Here is a 6,000-nt window from a genome sequence, read left to right as displayed (position 1 = left end):
GCGCTGACTCAGCTCAGGGGCTTAAGTTTGTTTCAGGCAACGCGGACTTTGCCATGAGATTTACACGGAATCAGCACGAGCGGCTTGCCTGCGTCCTGTTCTGCATCAGCTCCGCTCCCTGCCCGGCCCTCGGGGTTCCTGGAAGACCTGGAAGACAGACGAGCTGAAGGCAAAGGCCTGGCTGCCCAGTCCCGCAGGAACGATGGGTTTCAGTCTCCTCCCTGCTGGGAAGGCGGCTGGGAGGAGGCGGGAGGCGGGGAGGAGGCGCCCGGGCCGCACCGGGGCACAGGCCAGCTCTCCAAGGGCCAGGGCCTCCCCTGGGCCTCCATCCCTGAGCCTCCAGAGCAGCTGCTCCCCGCCCAGTCTTCCTCTCGGCTGGTCTTACCGCCAGCACTTCTTGCCTGGGCCTCCGACCGCCGCCTTCTGTGTTGATCTATTTTGTTTTAAACACTTTGACTGCCTTGTAAAGCAGCTCTAGGGATTCCTGATGGAGGATTCTTGTCTGAGGTCAGGTTTATCTCTCACAAAGGGAGCTTCCCTCTGTTGTTCCAGCTTGATGGTGCTGTTGGATGAGTCCCATACTCTTCTCAATAATATTAACCAGGCACCGTCCGTCTGGACGACCGGGTTAGGTTTTGCTGGTGGCAGCGGAGGTGCTGACTGGTAGACACAGATATTCAGAGGTTCGGTGTGGTACAATGGGAAGTAGATGCTTGGCCTTTGTCCTGAGTCCCTGGCACACAGCCCCTAAAACCCTTGGAATCCCTGGAGTGATAAGATCGTCTTTTGTGTGCCAATGGGGTGCAGGTGGCTGGGGGCCCTAGCTAGCTACAGGACGGGGCCAAAGCAGTAAAGGCCAGGACGCAGTGGGGAGTTTCAGAGCCCCCACCACCTCCAACCTCCAAGGAGAGACAAGGGGCTGGAGATTGACTTGCTGATCAATGGCCAAAGATTTAATCAATCATACCTACATAATGAAACCTCCGTAAAAACTCACCCCTTCCCACAAACGTTTCCCTGTGCATCTCTCCCGCCTGGTTGTCCCTGAGTTGTATCCTCTGTGATAGACCAGTAACAGTTCTGTGGGCTATTCTAGGAAGTTATCCAACCTGAGGGGGTGTTCACGGGAACCTCTGACAGACAACCACTCAGTTCAAACTGCAGGTGGCATCTGAAGTGGAGGCGGCCGTGGGGGCCCGATGCTAACTCTGGGTGCCGCCGGAACCAAGCTGACACCTCGCTGGTGTGGGTGTGAGACCAGACCCACGCGGGGACGCGCTCTGGGGTGAGACGTGCCTTCAGGGTGCTCCTCCTGGGTCCAGGACTCAGGTGTCAGGAGGCATCGGCCCCTAAGCTGGAAACCACGGGCGTCTTTGCCTCCTCTCGCGCTGGCCACCTGCCACCCGGCCTCCGAGCCTGCTGACCCTGCCACCTAAACCCCAGCAGGACCTGCGCCCACCCTCCCTCCACCGGCGGCAAGTCCAGTCTCTCATCCTCCCTCTCACCGTCTGGTGACAGCCACCTGGGTGGTCCTTCCTGAGCATCTCTGGTCACACTTCCTCCAGCTGAGGCTTTGACGGCTCCTCCCATTGCCTGGAGGGCAAATCAGTCCTTAGCGAGACCCTGAGACCAAGACTGGATGTCTCTGCGTTCTCTCCTGCTGTTCCCTTTCATGCACGGACCTGGCGCTCTGCAAACGGTGGCCCTGGCGTGCTTTTTCTTTTTGGAGGGGTAAAGACAGAAAAAAGGTTAGGATGGGCCAGGTCAGGCCACAGTCCCCTACAACCTCCAAATCCTAAATGTTGTGTCCACCCTGGTCCGGAAGGATCTAGGAGCCAGAGTGGCCAGGCCGAGCGAGGGTCCCTCGGCTCGACTCCAGTGTCGTGATGCTGAGGCCTCCCGAAACGAGCGGGGCTCCAGCCCACAGGGCGCCCCGAGGCCGGGCGGTGTGCTTGCATGCAGAGCTGTCGCCCCCTGATGACTCCGGAGCGGAATTCTGGGGTTTTTTTTCAACTTTCATTTTTTTGTATTTTATCATAGCTGTACCATCATCACATTCTTCTTTGTATCTTTTTCTTATCTTTAAATTACAGTTGACATCAGATGTTTGAAAAGAGCTCCAGGTTCCTTTCCTGCTGCAGCCACATGTTACTTGCCTGTAGCTTTCAGGAACCCCATCATTTAGGGAAAAATGACATGAATTCTTTTTGTACCAGTAAGAGTTAAACTACCAAACTGGCGTCAGCACAGAGGTGTTGGCTGGATTTCAATCAACACAAAAGCTCTGCAACTAGCCTTGCGCATGGCCTGTCCCAGGAAACCATCAGAGAGCCGCCTGTCCCCTCGAGGATCCCCTGCAGGCCGGCCACCTGGGAAGCAAGGCTGATTTTCTCCAGTGACAAAGGGAGAGGAGGACAATGGCCACCCTGCACGCAGGAAGTGACTTAATGACCACCTGTGGGCCAAGGGCCAGGCGCGGCTGCTTCCTCCGCAGGGAGTGCGCAGCTGGCTTTCACGGGCCGCACACTCCTATCAGGCGCAGATAAGCGCGGTTCCAGGCCGTGGGCCCTGCGCTGCTGACTGGAGAGGCGTTTCATCAGCCCTCGGTGTGAGACACCGGGCGGTGAGTCACCTGCACACGGCTGCGCTCCACAAAGAAACCTATTTGTTGGCGTAAACACACACACACACACACACACACACACACACACACACAGCGCGGGCACAAGGCACACAGCACACCTTAAACCTTGTAATCAGGGCCCGCGAGGACATGGTGAAGCGGACAGGCAATGTGGGGGTCCATCGCTGCCTCCCAGGTGACGGCCAGAAAGTGAGATCTGAGGGAAGAGGAGGAGGCCAAGGGCCGGGGCCCGGGAGGTCGTCGCTGGCAGGCGCCAGGCTGAGGTTCCTGTGTGCAAGCGTCCCAGCGGGCTGGGCTACCTCCTCGTACCCCGCCCACAGCCTGCGGGGGCGCCTGTCACCTGGCCCCTCCCTTCACAAGTGCACTCCCAGGACAAACCCCCTTACTGCTGTGGCTTGTCACGTCACGTCACACAGTGTCACACAGTGACTGAGGCATGGCTTCTCAGAGTCAGGCTACAAGGGTGCGAGTGTTGGGGGCGGGCGTCTCAACACTTTGGAGTGTGGAAAATCTGAATGTCTAATAAACAATCTTCCGTCACCCACACCAAGTCCCTCGAAGTCAGCGCCAGAGCCTCAGGTATTGCCTGGTCCCCACTGCACCTGCATGCAGAAGGTCCCGGCCTTCTGGAGGGAGGGCTGCTCAGCAAGCGGTGGAATTTTCCACCAGATTCTGACCCTCCATTGCTTTCTCTTTTTGGGGCCCCATCGTCATTGATGTGAATAAAATTTAAAGCTCTTAAAAATATCCAGATGGCAACATTTTTCAGGGATTTAATCCATCCATCACATGAGCTGAGTCAATTACTATGAAAACTATAGGTAAAGAAAGTAAGTCAGCAGCTGGCTGGTGTAGCTCAGTGGACTGAGCACCGGCTTGTGAACTGAAAGGTCGCCGGTTCGATTCCTACTCGGGGCACATGCCTGGTTTGCCGGGCAGGTCCTGGTTGGGGGCGTGCGAGAGGCTACTGATCAATGTTTCCCTTGAACATCAATATTTCTCTCCCTCCCTTCCCCTCTGTCTAAAAGTAAATAAATAAAATCTAAAAAAGTCAGCAACACCCAGTGGTGAGGTCAGAGGTCAGAGGGTCTCAGGCCCCAGCCTCCACTTCCCTCAGGGCCTGAGCCTGGGGTGGGCGGTCCTGCCCTGCAATGTCTCCTGCAGACTTTCCCTCGTTGAACTACTTTCTTTTCTGGTCTTTGCTATCAGAAGTGCAATGGAATGGGGTGCTTAGGCAACAAATTCTGCCCACAGGTTTGGGGTCAATAGCCAACCTTAAAATGAGTAAGAAGGAGAAAGAAAGCGAGAAAAAGAGGGAGGGGGAATGGCGGGAGGAAGGGGGAGGGGCGGGAGGGCAGGAGGGAAGAAAAGAAAGAGGGAAGGCCGGCCTCCTGGCACCATCCCAAGCATTTCACCCACAAACTGGTTCAGGCCAGTGAGACAGGATGTTCCGCAGAGCAAAGATCACGTGATCACAGTATGAACAAACAGATGGTGTATCATTAACAAAACGCGAGGCTGCGTTTCATCGTCTCTGCAGGTTGTCAGTGCCCCGGGCAATTTAATTAAAAACATAAAAAATAAAAAGCAACCAAGGCCGGAGTCTCGTCCTGCAGGAACTCAGCCTCGCCCGCCGCTTGGAGGGGCCGCCCTGAGGAGCAGGCCCACGTGTCGCCCCGGGCGAGGCGTGACTGAGGTGCAGCTCCGTCCTGTAATCCGATCTCCGGTGCTGCAGCGGCAGCTCCGGGGCAGCTCTGGACCCAGGCCACCCGCCCTCTCCCCTCGGGAAGAAGTGCACGCAGCCCATGTGTGCGGTGAATCCCGAGTACACACGAGCAGGCGTCTGGGGTCACCGTGGTCCCCACAGACTGACTCAGGGGCCCAGGAGGCCCAGGACGTGGCTGTGGGGCAGCCCCCGCAGGAGCTTGGCATCGCCATCCCCCTGTGCCCCCTCGGCTGTTGGCAGCGTAAGGCCACGGTCAGGGCTGTGCGGTTGGGATCAGAAGCACTTCTGTCCAAATCCCTACTCCGCCATCCTCCAGGGGACAGGGGACACCTTAGCGAGTTAGCCTGCGTGGTCTTCCCTGCAGAACTGTCACAGTGTCTTCCCCTTGGGAGACTCAGCTGGGAGAGTGTAAGGGCGCCGGGCCGCATCTGATGCTCTCCAGGAGCCGCACGACGCAGGTGACCGGGCAGCTGTCCGGAGCTGGGCTCCTTCCCCGGGAGGCTGCCTGAACCACGTGTCACAGAGCCAAGCAGAGCTAGGATACGCCAGCTTGATGGCGGGGTGGGGATGCTGGCTCCAGGTTGCACCCGAAAAGAAAGGGACTGGCTGGGGCAGCCAGGGAGATCAGAGCCCGGTGTGATTGAGCCCAGCAGAGAGAAGCTCCCCGGAGACTTCGGGGCAGGCACGGCAGGGAAATGACAATAGTTGGCTTAACTGTGTGACACCCGGGATTTGACCCGCAGGCAGAAAGGCGTTGCTGGAGCTCCCCAGCAAGGGGCTGTTGCTTGGACGAGATTCATGTTCGGAGGCTCCCCGGGCAGGCAGTGGTGCGCAGGGAGTGCCCGCAGCTGGCCACCGGGCCACAGGTGACGGCTACGGTGCCACGGCCTCCTCGAGGGTTCGCAGAGACCCGGACAGGCTGCAGGGAGCTGAGAACAGAGCAAGGACCTGTGAGGAGGGATACAGAGCGTTGTAGGAGCAGACACAACTGCCAGCTGCCGATCATGCACATGAAATCCCCCTCATTAATTCCCGAGCGCAGATCTAAAGAATGTGAAGGACCCGGAGAGGCTGGAGCTCCCGCGGAAGGCAGCAGCGCCGTAGCTCACAGGGACGCTGAGCAAAACGCGATGCGGGTAACACGTGCCGTGGGCACTGGAAGGCACCTAAACGCAGCACAGCCCGGGCCGAAGGGCTGTCCGGGGAGGCCAGGCCTGCTCCTGCGACGGCTGTGTTTGGTGGCTGCCAGGGGCTCCACTTGGCGCACACAGGGCGAGCCAGCCCGAGCTCCCTGTCCTCCCAGCGGTCGTTCCTCGTTTTCTAACTGTTACTGCACACCCACCGCGCGCTCTGCTCCGCCTGGGGTGCCAGGTGTGAGTGGGTCCCTGCCGGCCTCAGCCTGGGCGTCGGCCTGGGTGGGAAGGCAGGAGAAAACAAAGAGCGAGGTTGTGCCAGGGCGAGTTAGTGCAGACGAGGCAGGCGGGCCATCTTAGAGTTGTTAGACTGTGATCTGAGTGACTGTGAGTCCTCCCGCAAAGAGTTGAGGAAGAGCCTTCCCAGCAGAGGCAGCAGCTGGTGCAGAGGCCCCAAGGCGTCCAGAGCCGTGCGTGTGTCGGGAGGGACGGACGGT

The sequence above is a fragment of the Pteronotus mesoamericanus genome, unplaced genomic scaffold, assembly GCF_021234165.1.
Source record: "Pteronotus mesoamericanus isolate MK-2021 breed Mesoamerican mustached bat unplaced genomic scaffold, CSHL_Meso_final contig_557, whole genome shotgun sequence".
Lineage (NCBI taxonomy): Eukaryota > Metazoa > Chordata > Mammalia > Chiroptera > Mormoopidae > Pteronotus > Pteronotus mesoamericanus.
The sequence above is the reverse complement of the archived record's forward strand: the minus strand, read 5'-3'. Positions refer to the sequence as shown.